Source organism: Delphinapterus leucas, chromosome 3 (assembly GCF_059928025.1).
Source record: "Delphinapterus leucas isolate spDelLeu-1000000601 "Yukka" chromosome 3, BTC_Dleu_Yukka2, whole genome shotgun sequence".
In the NCBI taxonomy this organism is placed as follows: domain Eukaryota; kingdom Metazoa; phylum Chordata; class Mammalia; order Artiodactyla; family Monodontidae; genus Delphinapterus; species Delphinapterus leucas.
Window position 1 is genome coordinate 46,895,078 of NC_143131.1, and position 17,902 is coordinate 46,912,979.

General features: G+C 39.4%; 1 non-coding gene across 1 annotated transcript; it reads left to right on the forward strand.

The window, feature by feature from the left end:
• The first annotated feature begins 637 nt into the window (after window positions 1–637).
• On the forward strand, window positions 638–744 carry LOC115801661 (U6 spliceosomal RNA). The gene has a single exon (XR_004021976.1). It is a non-coding gene; the product is annotated as a U6 spliceosomal RNA (small nuclear RNA).
• The last annotated feature ends 17,158 nt before the right edge of the window (window positions 745–17,902 follow it).

The following is a 17,902-nucleotide window of genomic DNA, read 5'->3' on the forward strand; positions in this document are numbered from 1 at the left end:
CTTCAACCTGAAATACTGTTAAATGTTGTAATACTTCATGGGGTTTACTATTTGCTATTTTCACGGGAATATCACAGAAAGCTCACAATTATGTCACATTCAGGAAATATCAGTAATCCATTTTGTGAAAGACACAAAGAAGAAAGAATCTATATCAGTAATACATAAGTATTAAAATATCTATGAGTAAAATACATACAACCAAATAAGTTATAAGAGAAATAATGCTTAGCCAAATTAACGTATGAAGTAGATGCTCAATCTCATCCATTAAAGGGATGTAAGATCTAAAGAGTTCTTTTTCCTGTGAAATTGATTTCAAACTTTTTTTTTAAACTTGGCTAAAGTTACATGAAAGTGCAGAAAATAGCACAAACATATAAACCTACATACACACTATTAATGGGATTAAATCTCAGCACTACCCCTCAGAAGCACAATTTGGCAGTATATAAAAATTATCACTCTTTGATCCAGAAGGTTAATTTCTAGTAATCTGTTCTAAGAAAATATTCAGACATAACAAAGGTAAAATATTTACATAGAAGTTTGTTCATTACAGTATTTTTTTATAATGGCCAAATACTAAAAACAAATAAAACATCTGTCTATAGTGAGTTTTAAAAACATAGTTTGAGTGCTCACTTCGGCAGCACATATACTAAAATTGGAATGATAGAGAGAAGATTAGCATGGCCCCTGTGCAAGGATGACACGCAAATTCGTGAAGCGTTCCATATTAAAAAAAAAAAAAAAACTAATGGTATGGAGAACGGTCATTAGAAGTAAAAAAAAAAAAAAGCACAGTATAAAGCTAAATAGAATTGGATTCCATTAAAGTGTGTTAAAAATTAAAAAACAAAACAAAACATAGTTTGATTACTCAGCCTTAAAAAAAAAATGAAATAATGCCATCCGCAACTACATGGATAGACCTAGAGATTATCATACCAAGCGAAGTAAGTCAGAAAGAGAAAGACAAATACCATATGATGTCACTTATATGTGGAATCTAAAATGTGACACAAATGAACTTATCTACGAAATAGAAACAGACTCACAGACATAGAGAACAGACTGTGGTTGTCAAGGGGGAAGGAGGTGGGGGAGGGATGGATTGGAAGTTTGGGGTTAGTAGATGCAATCTATCATATATAGAATGGATAAACAACAAGGTCCTACCATATTATCACAGGGCACTATATTCAATATCCTGTAATAAGCCATAATGGAAAAGAAAAGAAAAAAAACAAAAAAAGCAAAAACAAAAAACTGTTTGTAATATGATGCAATATTATGCAGCCACTAAAAAAATCATGTTTTAAATACATAGGGAGAATAGAGAATTGCTCACTTTATAATGTGAAAAACCAGCAAGATACAAAGCTCAATATACATTAAGATTTCAAGCAGGTGAACGTGAATATAATGTATGTGCCTGTATGTGTATCATGGAGGTCACACTAAATGCTAACAGTGGTTATCTCCACTTGGTGGAATTAAAATTATTTTACTTTTTCTAAATGCAGAACATCTGTAACCAGCCTGTATGTCAATTGAAATATTACAAAATATTCTTAATTCTGTATTGAATGTATTTGCTTGACACTTTAAAATACACTCAACAGTTGAGCTGAGGAAATGCAGTCGCAGTAACTCTATACTGCTTGAATGGGTTTGAAGAAACATCTGTGACCTAATAAACAAATAAGGTGTGGTGGGAACCAAAGGAGAAAATCAGGATCCCAGGTACCACCTCACAGCATGTTCTCTGTAATGGGACACACTAAGCCAATCTCAACCAAAAAGCATTAAAAACTAGCGGAGACTAACCCTGACTAAGAAAAATTTGAATGTCTCACCACAGAGTCAGAAGAAGAAAATGAGGATTGCTGTTCTCCAGAAAATGAGGAGTCCTGTTCTCCCTGACTCTACGTGGGAAAGAGAGCTATTCTTTATCCCCATTAAAGCACAAGATGCCCTGAACATCTGTCACAAGTGCATGTGTCTTCAAGCCACAGAAACTCCAAGCAAGCAATGGATTAAACAATTTAAGATTGTTTTTTTTTTCCCTTGTGTAACAACATGTCCAGCTGCCCATCTCCAGAATGTTATCAGGTACCTGGGCATCTTCTACTCTCTGATTCAGTCATTTTAGTGGGTGGCTTTCACCCTCTGCTTCTTGCACTGTGGTTGCAAGATGGCTCTGTCCAAGCACAAAGGGCACGAGGAGATAGGAGAAAGGCAAAAGCTCACGCTAAGGGGACTTCCCTGGTGGTCCAGTGGCTAAGATTCCGTGCTCCCAATGCAGGGGGCCTGGGTTCAATCCCTGGCCAAGGAACTAGGTCCCACATGCCGCAACTAAGAGTTCACATGTCGCAACTAAAGATCTTGCATGCCGCAACTAAGCCAAATAAATAAATACTAAAAAAAAAAAAAAAAAGCTCATGCTAAGGAAACTGACACCTTAAATAGCTTTCCTGCCCAGAAACTTCCATGCATATCTCGTTGGCCAGGATAATGTTCATGACCACACCTTGTAGCATGGGGACTGGAAATTAACTATTTTATCTGAGCATATTTCTTCCCCTTGCTGAATAATAAGGAAGAAGAAGAGTGGGAAATGGACAGGGAAATGGGAAATCATGGTCTTCCATATTCTGGTACCCAACAGTCTCTTGCACCTAGTACCAAAAGCAGACAGTTTGTGTGGGCCAACAGGTAGCCTCAAGTCTGTCTAACCAGCTCCCCATAAGCTCTCCTGATGGAGGCTGCTACGTCTAAGACTATTGCCTTTACAACTCCATAGCACAAGAGCATAAACCCTCCAACAACAAACTTGGAAAAAGAGGGGGAAAAGAATAAGTCAAGAGCATGTTTCTATCCTCAACTGCAGACACTATTAGTTCTACCCATGATCCCCTCCCTTCTTCCTTGCTCATACATAAATCTCAGTTTGGCTTGGCAGCAATGCACCAAGTTGCAGGTTGGGGGTTGGTAAATTATAGCCACCCATCAAATTAGTTCTGCTCCCAGTTTTAGAAATAAAGCTTTATTGGAATACAAATAAGCCCAATTTGCATATTCTCTATGAGCCACTTTTCCACTACAAAAGCCACACACCTGAGCAGCTGCAACAGGGACCATCTGGAAAGCAAAATCTAAAATATTTACTATGTGGCCCTTCAAAGAAAAAGTTGGCAGACCCCTGCCCTAGATGATGGCCCATGGTTGGACTCATCCAACTAACACGTGGGTCTTTACTCTCCCCCACTCCCTCGCACCTGGGGTGGCCGTAGAACCATATAACTGGACAACTGCTGAGACACTTCTGGGGAAAATTTTAACTTCCTTGGATAAAAGGGTAGTCATAGCTGATCCATCTTCCTTCCTCCTTCTTCCTGCCTTGAACAGGGACACAAAAACTGAAACTGCAGCAAACAACTTGGGGCCATTAGGAGAAAAGCCAAAAAAATCATAAAGATCTTGAACCTGACACCCTTAATCCAATATATCCATGTTGAGAACAACCTACCTCCAGACTTCTTCTTATGTGAGAAATGTAAATCCTTATTTATTTAAGCTCTGTTATTGGACTTCCTGTTTTTCATTGCAGCTGAATGCTTCCCTAATGATATGGCTTATGTCCAGGAGGGCCTTTCTGATAACTCCCAACTAAGCCCTCATGAGAGAACAAAGCCCAGCACATACTATACAATATTGTGTGGCCACATTTTTCTTTTTAACCATGAACTTCAGGTTATTATAGAATAAAATACCGTGTAGTAGTTTAAGCACAAAGGATCTGGGCTCTGCTTGGGCCTAACCCTCTGGCTCTCACCCTTACTATTATATGAATTTGGACAAGTTATTTGCTTTATCTAGAAACTCCCTTATCTGGAAAATGGGAAAAATAATACTTCTACCTTATACAGTTTTTGTGAGGATTAAATTAAATTATGAATGTGTAGCACTCGGTCTGCTAATGCTCAATAAATGCTTAAAATTATTGATATCTTATTTGTAAACTAATTTTAATAGCTATCCCAATTCTTTAGTCCATAAAGAAAACAGAGTATTTAAGAAATTATAGGTAGGGAATTCCCTGGCTGTCCAGTGGTTAGGACTCCTCCATGCTTCCACTGCAGGGGGCACAGGTTCGATCCCTGGTCAGGGAACTGAGATCCCACATGCCATGTAGGCAAAAAAAGAAAAAAGAAAAAGAAAAGAAATTACAAGTATCCCAGACCAATATTAAACACAAGATGAAAAAAAAAATCAATTTTAGTTTCCTAGGAAAGAAAGGGTATTTTTTAAAGTCTTTACGTTTGGAAGCCTTACCTCTTGGAATTCTCCCTCCTCTAAACCTTACTCACCTGGAAAATTGGTTGTGCCTCTCTCACCTTGAGGATATATCTTTATCTCCTTAAACTTCCACACAGTTATTTATGCCTCTTCTTCTTTGCCTTCAGATATATTAATCAGTAACAAATTATTATGGCAACAATATTCATTGAGCATCCATTACGTTCAGCACAGTTTTAAAGGAGATAAGATAAAAACAAAATTAGAAGCATTTTCATTCTTCTCTGAGAAAGAAGCCAGCATTTCGTAGGTAACCATGTCTCCTGACAATACAAGTCTGCAATCTGACAGCTGACACTCTGAGACTCTGACAATTTTGAGGCCAGATTTTTTTTTTTGGAATGTATAATTTTCTGTGATTTTTGAATAGCAATACATTTTGTATTCCTTACATTAATATAATCAATCAGAGGTCTGGGACATCACCTTATAATTACCACATTACTTCAGTAAAATATATTAATATTCACTCCAAGAAGAATGAACAAATACCATAAACAGAGGTGTAGTTTAAGTCAACTTTCGCTGCTAAATTATTTAGGCCGAGTGAGGTTTTCTTCACCAAATGAGTTACATAGATCTTTTAATTTTTTTCAGTTCTTTTGAATTTCAAAATGGTAGAAAAAGACTTACAGACTTGTACCACACATTTCAGTAAGATGTAATGCAGTCTAGACAGGTGAGCAAACCAAAATGGCTTTTCTCTCAATAACTTTTCGATTATATGAACTAAGCCAAGGCCAGACATCCATGTTCTCAGACCCCTTTTTGCAAACTATATAGAAGAATCTCAAATAGAAAAATCCTCAAAAAGCTATGCGAAATCCCGCTCCCTGACTCCAAATTGCAACTTTGGAGAATCCCAACTCCCACAGATTAGAAGGAAAGCTTGCGAGGCTTCCAGGAAGATGGCGGAAGAGTAAGACGTGGAGATCACTTTCCTCCCCACAGATAAACCAGGAATACCTCTACACGTGGAACAACTCCTACAGAACACTTACTGAATGCTGGCAGAAGACCTCAGACCTCCCAAAAGGCAAGAAACTCCCCATATACCTGGGTAGGGCAAAAGAGAAAAGAATAAACAGAGACAAAACGATAGGGACGGGACCTGCACCAGTGGGAGGGAGCTGTGAAGCAGGAAAGGTTTCCACACACTAGGAAGCCCCTTCATGGGCGGAAATGGCGGGTGGCGCAGGGGGAAGCTTCTGAGCCGTGGAGGAGTGCACAGCAAAAGGGGTGCGGAGGGCAAAGCGGAGAGATTCCCGCACAGAGGATCAGGACTGACCAGCACTCACCAGGCCGAGAGGCTTGTCTGCTCACCCGCCGGGGCAGGCGGGGCTGCGGGCTGAGGCTCGGGTTTCGGTCGGAGCGCTGGGAGAGGACTGGGGTTGGAGGCATGAACACAGCCTGCAGGGGGTTAGTGCGCCACAGCTGGCTGGGAGGGAGTCTGGGGAAAAGTCTGGACCCGCCGAAAAGGCAAGAGACTTTTTCTTCCCTCTTTGTGTCCTGGTGCGCGAGGAGAGGGGATTAAGAGAGCTGCTTAAAGGAGCTCCAGAGACGGGCGCGAGCCGCGGCTAACAGCGCGGACCCTAGACGCTAAGGCTGCTGCTGCCGCCACCAAGAAGCCTGTGTGCAAGCACAGGTCACTATCCACACTCCCCTTTAGGGGAGCCTGTACAGCCCGCCACTACCAGGGTCCCGGGATCCAGGGACAACTCTCCCGGGAGAACGCACGGCGCGCCTCAGGCGGGTGCAACATCACGCCGGCCTCTGCCACTGCAGGCCCGCCCCACACTCCGTGCCCCTCCCTCGCCCCGGCCTGAGTGAGCCAGAGCCCCCGAATCAGTGGCTCCTTTAACCCCGTCCCGCCTGAGCGAAGAACAGATGCCCTCCGGCGACCTACGTGCAGAGGCGGGGCCAAATCCAAAGCTGAGCCCCTGGGAGCTGTGAGAACAAAGAAGAGAAAGGGAAATCTCTCCCAGCAGGCTCAGAAGCAGCGGATTAAAGCTCCACAATCAACTTGATCTACCCTGCATCTGTGGAATACCTGAATAGACAACGAATCATCCCAAATTGAGGAGGTGGACTTTGAGAGCAAGATTTATGATTTTTTCCCCTTTTCCTCTTTTTGTGAGTGTGTCTGTATGCTTCTGTGTGAGATTATGTCTGTATAGCTTTGCTTCCACCATTTGTCCTAGGGTTCTCTCCGTCCGTTGTTTTTTTCTTAATAATTATTTTTTTATGTTAATAACTTTATTATATTTTATCTTTATTTTATTTTACTTTATCTTCTTTCTTTCTTTTTTTCCTTCCTGCCCTCCTTCCTTCCTTCCTCCCTCCCTCCCTCCTTTCTTTCTACCTCTACTAATTCTTTCTTTCTAATTTTCCTCCCTTTTATTCTGAGCCGTGTGGATGAAAGGCTCTTGGTGCTCCAGCCAGGAGTCAGGGCTCTGCCTCTGAGGTGGGAGAGCCAACTTCAGGACACTGGTCCACAAGAGACCTCCTAGCTCCACATAATATCAAATGGCGAAAATCTCCCAGAGATCTCCATCCCAACACCAGCACCCAGCTTCACGCAACGACCAGCAAGCTACAGTGCTGGACATCCTATGCCAAACAATTAGCAAGACAGGAACACAACCCCACCCATTAGCAGAGAGGCTGCCTAAAATCATAATAAGTCCACAGACACCCCAAAACACACCACCAGACGTGGACCTGCCCACCAGAAAGACAAGATCCAGCCTCATTCACCAGAATACAGGCACTAGTCCCCTCCACCAGGAAGCCTACACAACCCACTGAACCAACCTTAGCCACTGGGGACAGACACCAAAAACAACGGGAACTACGAACCTGCAGCCTGCAAAAAGGAGAACCCAAACACAGTAAGATAAGCAAAATGAGAAGACAGAAAAACACACAGCAGATGAAGGAGCAAGATAAAAACCCACCAGACCTAACAAATGAAGAGGAATTAGGCAGTCTACCTGAAAAAGAATTCAGAATAATGATAGTAAAGATGATCAAAATCTTGGAAATAGAATAGACAAAATGCAAGAAACATTTAACAAGGACCTAGAAGAACTAAAGATGAAACAAACAATGATGAACAACACAATAAATGAAATTAAAAATACTCTAAATGGGATCAATAGCAGAATAACTGAGGCAGAAGAACGGATAAGTGACCTGGAAGATAAAATACTGGAAATAACTACTGCAGAGCAGAATAAAGAAAAAAGAATGAAAAGAACTGAGGAAGGTTTCAGAGACCTCTGGGAGAATATTAAATACACCAATATTCGAATTATAGCGGTTCCAGAAGAAGAAGATAAAAAGAAAGGGACTGAGAAAATATTTGAAGAGATTATAGTTGAAAACTTCCCTAATATGGGAAAGGAAATAGTTAATCAAGTCCAGGAAGCACAGAGAGTCCCATAACGGATAAATCCAAGGAGAAATATGCCAAGACACATATTAATCAAACTTTCAAAAATTAAATACAAAGAAAACATATTAAAAGCAGCAAGGGAAAAACAACAAATAACACACAAGGGAATCCCCATAAGGTTAACAACTGATCTCTCAGCAGAAACTCTGCAAGCCAGAAGGGACTGGCAGGACATATTTAAAGTGACGAAGGAGAAAAACCTGCAATCAAGATTACTCTACCCAGCAAGGATCTCATTCAGATTTGACAGAGAAATTAAAACCTTACAGACAAGCAAAAGCTGAGAGAGTTCAGCACCATCAAACCAGCTTTACAACAACTGCTAAAGGAACTTCTCTGGCAAGAAACACAAGAGAAGGAAAAGACCTACAATAACGAACCCAAAACAATTAAGAAAATGGGAATAGGAACATACATATCAATAATTACCTTAAATGTAAATGGACTAAATGCTCCCACCAAAAGACACAGATTGGCTGAATGGATACAAACACAAGACCCATATATTTGCTGTCTACAAGAGACCCACTTCAGACCTAGAGACACATACAGACTGAAAGTAAGGGGATGGAAAAAGATATTTCATGCAAATGGAAACCAAAAGAAAGCTGGAGTAGGAATTCTCATATCAGACAAAATAGACTTTAAAATAAAGACTATTAGAAGAGACAAAGAAGGACACTACATAATGATCAAGGGATCGATCCAAGAAGAAGATATAACAATTGTAAATATTTATGCACCCAACATAGGAGCACCTCAATACATAAGGCAAATACTAACAGCCATAAAAGGGGAAATCCACAGTAACACATCCATAGTAGGGGACTTTAACACCCCACTTTCACCAATGGACAGATCATCCAAAATGAAAATAAATAAGGAAACACAAGCTTTAAAATATACATTAAACAAGATGGACTTAATTGATAGTTATAGGACATTCCACCCAAAAACAACAGAATACACATTTTTATCAAGTGCTCATGGAACATTCTCCAGGATAGATCATATCTTGGGTCACAAATCAAGCCTTGGTAAATTTAAGAAAATTGAAATTGTTTCAAGTGTCTTTTCCAACCACAATGCTATGAGACTAGATATCAATTACAGGAAAAGATCTGTAAAAAATACAAACACATGGAGGCTAAGCAATACACTACTTAATAACGAAGTGATCACTGAAGAAATCAAAGAGGAAATCAAAAAATACCTAGAAACAGATGACAATGGAGACACGACAACCCAAAATCTGTGGGATGCAGCAAAAGCAGTTCTAAGAGGGAAGTTTATAGCAATACAATCCTACATTAAGAAACAGGAAACATCTCGAATAAACAACCTAACCTTGCACCTAAAGCAATTAGAGAAAGAAGAACAAAAAACCCCCAAAGTTAACAGAAGGAAAGAAATCATAAAAATCAGATCAGAAATAAATGAAAAAGAAATGAAGGAAATGATAGCAAAGATCAATAAAACTAAAAGCTGGTTCTTTGAGAAGATAAACAAAATTGATAAACCATTAGCAAGACTCATCAAGAAATAAAGGGAGAAGACTCAAATCAATAGAATTAGAAATGAAAAAGGAGAAGTAACAACTGACACTGCAGAAATACAGAAGATCATGAGAGATTACTACAAGCAACTCTATGCCAATAAAATGGAAAACCTGGAAGAAATGCACAAATTGTTAGAAATGCACAACCTGCCAAGACTGAATCTGGAAGAAATAGAAAATAGGAACAGACCAATCACAAGCACTGAAATTGAAACTGTGACTAAATATCTTCCAACAAACAAAAGCCCATGACCAGATGGCTTCACAGGCAAATTCTATCAAACATTTAGAGAAGAGCTAATACCTATCCTTCTCAAACTCTTCCAAAATATAGCAGAGGGAGGAACACTCCCAAACTCATTCTACGAGGCCACCATCACCCTGATACCAAAACCAGACAAGGATGTCACAAAGAAAGAAAACTACAGGCCAATATCACTGATGAACATAGATGCAAAAATCCTCAACAAAATACTAGCAAACAGAATCCAACAGCACATTAAACGGATCATACACCATGATCAAGTGGGATTTATTCCAGGAATGCAAGGATTCTTCAATATACGCAAATCAATCAACGTGATACACCATATTAACAAATTGAAGGAGAAAAACCATATGATCATCTCAATAGATGCAGAGAAAGCTTTTGACAAAATTCAACACCAATTTATGATAAAAACCCTGCAGAAAGTAGGCATAGAGGGAACTTTCCTCAACATAATAAAGGCCATATATGACAAACCCACAGCCAACATCGTCCACAATGGTGAAAAACTGAAAGCATTTCCACTAAGATCAGGAACAAAACTAGGTTGCCCACTCTCACCACTCTTATTCAACATAGTTTTGGAAGTTTTAGCCACAGCAATCAGAGAAGAAAAGGAAATAAAAGGAATCCAAGTCGAAAAAGAAGAAGTAAAGCTGTCACTCTTTGCAGCTGATATGATACTATACATAGAGAATCCTAAAGATGCTACCAGAAAACTACTAGAACTAATCAATGAATTTGGTAAAATAGCAGAATACAAAATTAATGCACAGAAATCTCTTGCATTCCTATACACTAATGATGAAAAATCTAAAAGCAAAATCAAGAAAACACCCCCATTTAGCATTGAGACAAAAGACCTGTATGCAGAAAATTATAAGACACTGATGAAAGAAAGTAAAGATGATACAAATAAATGGAGACATATACCATGTTCTTGGATTGGAAGAATCAACATTGTGAAAATGATTCTACTACCCAAAGCAATCTACAGATTCAATGCAATCCCTATCAAACTACCACTGGCATTTTTCACAGAACTAGAACAAAAAATTTCACAATTTGTATGGAAACACAAAAGACCCCGAATAGCCAAAGCAATCTTGAGAACGAAAAATGGAGATGGAGGTATCAGGCTCCCTGACTTCAGACTATACTACAAAGCTACAGTAATCAAGACAGTATGGTACTGGCACAAAAACAGAAATATAGATCAATGGAACAGGATAGAAAGCCCAGGGATAAACTCACGCACATATGGTCACCTTATCTTTGATAAAGGAGGCAGGAATGTACAGTGGAGAAAGGACAGCCTCTTCAATAAGTGATGCTGGGAAAACTGGACAGGTACATGTAAAAGAATGAGATTAGATCGCTCCCTAACACCATACACAAAAATAAGCTCAAAATGGATTAAAGACCTAAATGTAAGGCCAGAAACTATCAAACTCTTAGAGGAGAACATAGGCAGAACACTATGACATAAATCACAGCAAGATCCTTTCTGACCCACCTTCTAGAGAAATGGAAATAAAAGCAAAAATAAATAAATGGGACCTAATGAAACTGCAAAGCTTTTGCACAGAAAAGGAAACCATAAACGAGACCAAAAGACAGCCCTCAGAATGGAAGAAAATATTTGCAAATGAAGCAACTAACAAAGGATTAATATCCAAAATTTACAAGCAGCTCATGCAGCTCAATAACAAAAAAACAAACAACCCAGTCCAAAAATGGGCAGAAGACCTAAATAGACATTTGTCCAAAGAAGATATACAGACTGCCAACAAACACATAAAAGAATGCTCAACTTCATTAATCATTAGAGAAATGCAAATCAAAACTACAATGAGATATCATCTCACACCAGTCAGAATGGCCATCATCAAAAAATCTAGAAACAATAAATGCTGGAGAGGGTGTGGAGAAAAGGGAACCCTCTTGCACTGTTGGTGGGAATGTAAATTGATACAGCCACTGTGGAGAACAGTATAGAGGTTCCTTAAAAAACTACAAATAGAACTACCATATGACCCAACAATCCCACTACTGGGCATATACCCTGAGAAAACCATAATTCAAAAAGAGTCATGTACCAAAATGTTCATTGCAGCTCTATTTACAATAGCCCGGAAATGGAAACAACCTAAGTGTCCATCATCGGATGAATGGATAAAGAAGATGTGGCACATATATACAATGGAATATTACTCAGCCATAAAAAGAAACGAAATTGAGCTATTTGTAATGAGGTGGATAGACCTAGAGTCTGTCATACAGAGTGAAGTAAGTCAGAAAGAGAAAGACAAATACCATATGCTAACACATATATATGGAATGTAAGGAAAAAATAATGTCATGAAGAACCTAGGGGTAAGACAGGAATAAAGACACAGACCTACTAGAGAATGAACTTGAGGATATGGGGAGGGAGGAGGTTAAGCTGTGACAAAGCGAGAGAGAGGCATGGATATATATACACTACCAAACATAAGGTAGATTGCTAGTGGGAAGCAGCCTCGTAGCACAGGGAGATCAGCTCGGTGCTTTGTGACCGCCTGGAGGGGTGGGATAGGGAGGGTGGGAGGGAGGGAGACGTAAGAGGGAAGAGATATGGGAACATATGTATATGTATAACTGATTCAGTTTGTTATAAAGCAGAAACTAACACACCATTGTAAAGCAATTATACTCCAATAAAAATGTAAAAAAAAAAAAAAAAAGAAGGAAAGCTTGCGCTCTCCTAGGAGGAATGTGTATAAATGAACATGATGAAGACCCTACTCTTGTATTTTGGAAGAAGTCAAAGAAATATTTTTTCTTTCTTATTTATGGTTTTGAGATTGTGGCCTGTGTGAGCAGAACAGGAGGTCCTGACCATTCATCTCTTTCACCGTTCCTCTTTGGAAATGTGAGATGCATGTCCAATGCCCAGAAAACCTGAAAAGAACCAATTTCAAAATTCCTTCCCCCACCTGGTTTGATTTTCAATTTAGCTGGAAACTTGGAAACTAATCTATCCTTGGAAGACATGGACCAAGCAGAACAGCTTTGAAGATCTCTTAAGCTGAATAGCATAAAGGTATAAGCAGACTGTTATTGTTAATATCAATTATTAAACTAATAAAAAAAATCAAGGTAAACAAGTTCGATAAAGAGTTCCTCCAGGCTCGACTGGAGTCAAAGCCAAAATAACGGACATTTTGGAAGATCTCCAAGCCCACATACTGGCCCCAACATATAAAATTTATTAAAAAGTCTGTCATTTAATTTAGCATTCACTTCCGGTAGCCTAGTTTACATAAATATTCTCACGGGTGGTAAGTGTATACTATGCCTTAATTCATTGCCTTGACCTTGACTTGTCTTGACCTTGAGTCTCTGACTTTATTCACCTCCTTTGGGATCAAGGGCAAATTCTTAATGGTGACAGCTCAAAGGTGCAGCTTGTGTTTGTAGCACCTTTGTGCAAGTTACAAAATGCTGCCAACTCTGGGAAGACGAATTAGAGCAGAACCGAGGGCATCATGTCATCCATTACCTGCCTTCTGAACCAATGGCTCTGCACAGCACACAAACCCACTGTGCTATATGGGGCCAGTGTAGCTGTTGTCAGAGAGACAGAAAATTTGCTGAGGCTGAACACTTCACAGTTCGATCAATATTTTAAAATCATTCATCACAATTTTTGTGATCTCTGAACTTTAGGGCCCTGAGGCCCTAGAATCACCCCAGACTCTCCACTCTGCTTCCTCCCACCAAACCCTATCAACACTGAGATTGTGCCTCTTGTGCTGGACCTCCGGCTCCACCCTCCACCCTTCCCTGCCCTGTCCTGGGCTCTGAAGGGCTGACATTCGGTGAGTGTAACACTCAGATCCCTTTGTCCTCTGGCTGGGTTTGACCAGTGCTGATGAGAAGGCTGCAGGCAAAAGAGAGATAGAGGTATTGATTCCCAAGCTCCAGCACAGCCCTCCCCACACACTCTACTTCCCATGCTTGGTAGGCTTATGGAATTGCTTTAAGATGGCACAGTTTGAACTCTGAGGTTTCCCTGCCTACAGCCACACCTCCATCTCTCCAGCTCTCTTGGCTTCCACTAACACTGCTCCCTCCTGGTTTTCCACTGTTGCCAGTCCCTGAGAGCTTCACCATCTGTTGCTTCTTATCCTAACTCAGACCACACCCTGCAAAGATCAGAGTCCGTTCATGACGGTCTCCGCAGTTACTCCTTTTGAGTGCACCATCACGCTCCCTGCCACTTCTGTCACCAGGAACTCTCACACTAGTCTCACTCCTTTCTTCAACAGTGCTACTCATCTTTCTTTCTCTTCTAAATGTCCCGGTCCTGGTCTCTGTCTTTTCACCTTCTTCATATTGCCTGCAGAGAGATCTGATCAAGTCACCCTCTTGGAATCGGACAGAACCGAGCCCTGCATACTTAATTACTACATTTCACCTCTACCTGCCTCTCCCCCTTTATCTCTCCGACCAGCAGCCATGCCCAACCGCTTGCAGTACTGACACTCAGTGCTCATCTCACCTCCACTTTTGCACTTCAGCTGTTCCTTCTACCTCAAAACCCCTTTATCCCATTCACGCTCCCTGCTGAATGCCTAAATATTTGAGGACTAAGTCGTGTTATTTTTTCCATATCTTTCTTGGACTTTCAGCTTCTTCCTTTTCTTACTGACTTTTTTGCCCATCCCACCTTACTGCCTGTGTCTTAGGAGACTGTGATAATTCTATCAAAACACCTATAAGATTTTATTATATTAATTTTTTCACTTGTCATTTTTTCTCCTATTAGCCTCTTGAAAGTCAGCTCCCAAAACTCAGTCAGTGAAGGCAAAACGGAGGCATTTAGTACAATGAAATGAAAAAAAAAAAAGAAGAAGAAGACAGACTAGGGAAAGGAAATGTCCTGTTTATGTTGCAAAATATCATATAAGGTTTTCACGTGTTGCATGAAGACAGAGTGACTTTGTGAATTGCATTTGTTACCTCAAAGTTCGGGGGTGACTACTAAATCCCTGCAAAAATTTTGATAGTAGTAAGGGATGAGTGCAAATATTCTGGGTTTTTTTATTATGAAATTTAAAAATAGAAAATTCTAAAAGTGAAATAATGCTAGAGTTTTAAAAACAACAAATTCAGAAAGAAATAAGGAAAGGACTGTTTCTCTAACTTGAAAAAAAACCCCAAAACATGTTTTAATTAAAAATCAGGATATTTGCATTTAACTGCTTTATGGTGACCAGCTTTTATTATTGCTGTATCAAAATGGAATTCAAGACACATTGGATGGCAACACTGAAAATATGCTAGAGAATTTACTCGATAAAAATGAAAGTTTGGATTTAAAGATCCCATGTTAAAAGGAAAATGGTATTTATTTGACTAGTATTTACTACGTGTCTATTCTAGATGCTAGTGATACAACTGTGAGAAACAGCAGTATGTACTTCATAAGGGTTTCATGCCATAATGTAAGTAAAATGTTTAGTGCATTTATAGGGTATATGAGAATTATGCTCATCTAGATATTTATCAAAGGTCAAAGTTTTCAAAGATCTTTAGTTAGTACATGAATCTTTTTCATCAACGAAAGAATTGGAGAAATGTAAGAACACACTTTTAAATATGAAAAAAAGGCCCCATTCCCCCATTGGGTTTTGTAAATATTTAATATATTCTAATCACAATATGTTTTACCTTTCTGTTTGAACTTGACTGCCTAGTCTTTCAGGCTTTTCCTTTTCTTTTTGTGATAATGGGACTTAGGTCCTAACTGTCATGGAATAGTCCTCCATATCAGAATGCGAACTTGGCCAATTTCTACAAAACAGTAAAGCTCTCAGTTTGTGTCCTGATGCCTGTGGACCTTAAAGCTTACCCTCACTAAGTGAATTAATATTCATATAAATAAGCGTAACTCAAATCCAGAAAAAAATTTAGACTTGGGAAAATTCAAAGCATAACAAAGAATTTGTTGTTTTGAAGCATTTTAATATTTGGCCATGCTGTCAATATATTAATGAATGTAATGTCTTTATCAGGATCCTTTCTTTCATGATGATAATGAAGAAGAGGATGATTCATTCACCCTCTACCAGCTCTTCTGAACATTTATTAAGCTTATTCTGTAGGTAGTAGCATTGAAGACTGGCAGGGAAAATTCAGAATGTGTATAGAATTCCAGCAGCTAAATAGAGGTTTATATATTATCTCTATATTAATACATGCCTTATTAATTCAAGTTTCACTTTGCAAGTGAAATGTATTTTAGAAATTAAATTAGCAAGATATGTGAAAATGATCTTTTTTATATGTTTTTGTCTCCATCTCATAATTAGATCATAATTCTACCTCCAGGTTATCAGTCTGATCTAAAAGACCTAAGAAAGGAAGATTTTTGCATTATTTTGGTCAGTCAACACGTTAGTGCTCAGTTCAGTGACAGTATATTTGAAGACTGAAGCTAAATTGCTTTACCTGCCTATCTTGCTTTCTAATGAATGTTGTAATAATGACTTTCAATATTGCATGTTTTGCAACCATACATTTTCATGCACTTTAACTGCATCCTTTCAATGTATAGCAGTACATTAAAATAAATTTATGATTTATCTTTTTTGATATTTTTAATTTATAAAAATTTATATATTTTGATTTACAAAAAGTTATGATTAAGTAAATTTCTGATTATAATGATAACTTGTGTGATTCACTCTCACAGCTGTAGTACCTTTTAAAGTTGATAAAGACTTCCCTTCTTGGGCTTCCCTGGTGGCACAGTGGTTGAGAGTCCGCCTGCCGAGGCAGGGGACGCGGGTTCGTGCCCCGGTCCGGGAAGATCCCACATGCCGCGGGGTGGCTGGGCCCGTGAGCCATGGCCGCTGGGCCCGCGCGTCCAGAGTCTGTGCTCCGCAACGGGAGAGGCCACAACAGTGAGAGGCCCGTGTACCACAAAAAAAAAAAAAAAAAAAGACTTCCCTTCTTTAGTTGCCAATCATCAGCCAGTCTCCAAGATGGCCCATAATGATCCCCACCTCATGGAGTTCACTCCCTTGTCTATTCCCCTCCCTCACTGTAACATGATTGATCACTATGACCAATGGAATATAGCAGAAGTGATGGGATGTCACATCCAAGATTGGTACTAAAGACACTCAAGCCAACAGCATGAGTGACCCTCAGCCAAAATCACCTAGCTAAACCTCTCCTGGCTTCCTGACCCACACAAACTGTGTGATATAATAAATGTTTGTTGTCTTAAACTGCTTAGTTTTAGAGAAATTTTATGCATAACAATAAATAACTAATATAAGAGTATAAGCAGGATGATTAGACATGAGACTATTGCAATGATCCAGCAAAGAGATGGTTGTGATATTAACAGATTTGGAGATAAATGAGAGGATCATGTATTTTTTTTTCTGTGGTGGGGTGAAGCCTAACCTGATACAGCTTATGTGGAAGAACCTGGAAAATAATCCTCTCAGTGCAAGATATTGATGTGATTTGAGTACTGAGAAAGCCAACTGAGGCTTCCCCAAAGTGACAGTAGCAACTTTTGTGATGGTATGGACTTCATTTGTATGCTCCCCCAAAATTCTTATGTTGAAACCCTAATCTCCAATGTGGTGGTATTTGGAGATAAGGCCTCTGCAAGGCAATTAGGTCATGAGGATGGAGCCCTCATGATGGGATTAGTGCTCTTATGAGAAGAGACACACGAGAGCTTGCTCATCTTCTCTCTCCCTCTCTCTTTCTCTCTCTCTTTTCTATATGAGGATATGGCAAGCAGGCATCTATCTGCAAACGAGGAAGAGGGCTCTCATCAGGAACCAAATTGCTGGCCACCTTGATCTTGGACTTCCCAGCCTCCACCACTGTGAGAAATAAATTTCTATTGTTTAAGCCACACGGTCTATGGTATTTTAATTATAGCAGCGCAAACTGACAAAGAGAGATGGAAAGGTGTTTCCTCTCTTTCTTGCACTGAGTAGGCTATTCTTGGAGCAATTTGTCTAATTCTGGGTGATATACTTTCAAAGAGCAATTGAAAAACAAGACTCATGCAGAGGATGTTCCAAAACGGTAGACTGAGGGATGGTAGAATGGAAACATGACAGTGAGAAATGATGAAAAGAAAGAGCAGTATCAAGCTTGGGAAAAAAACTAAGATCGAACATGATGGATATATAAAAATATTTGGAGAAAAATCCAATCCTCACCAATTCTCTTT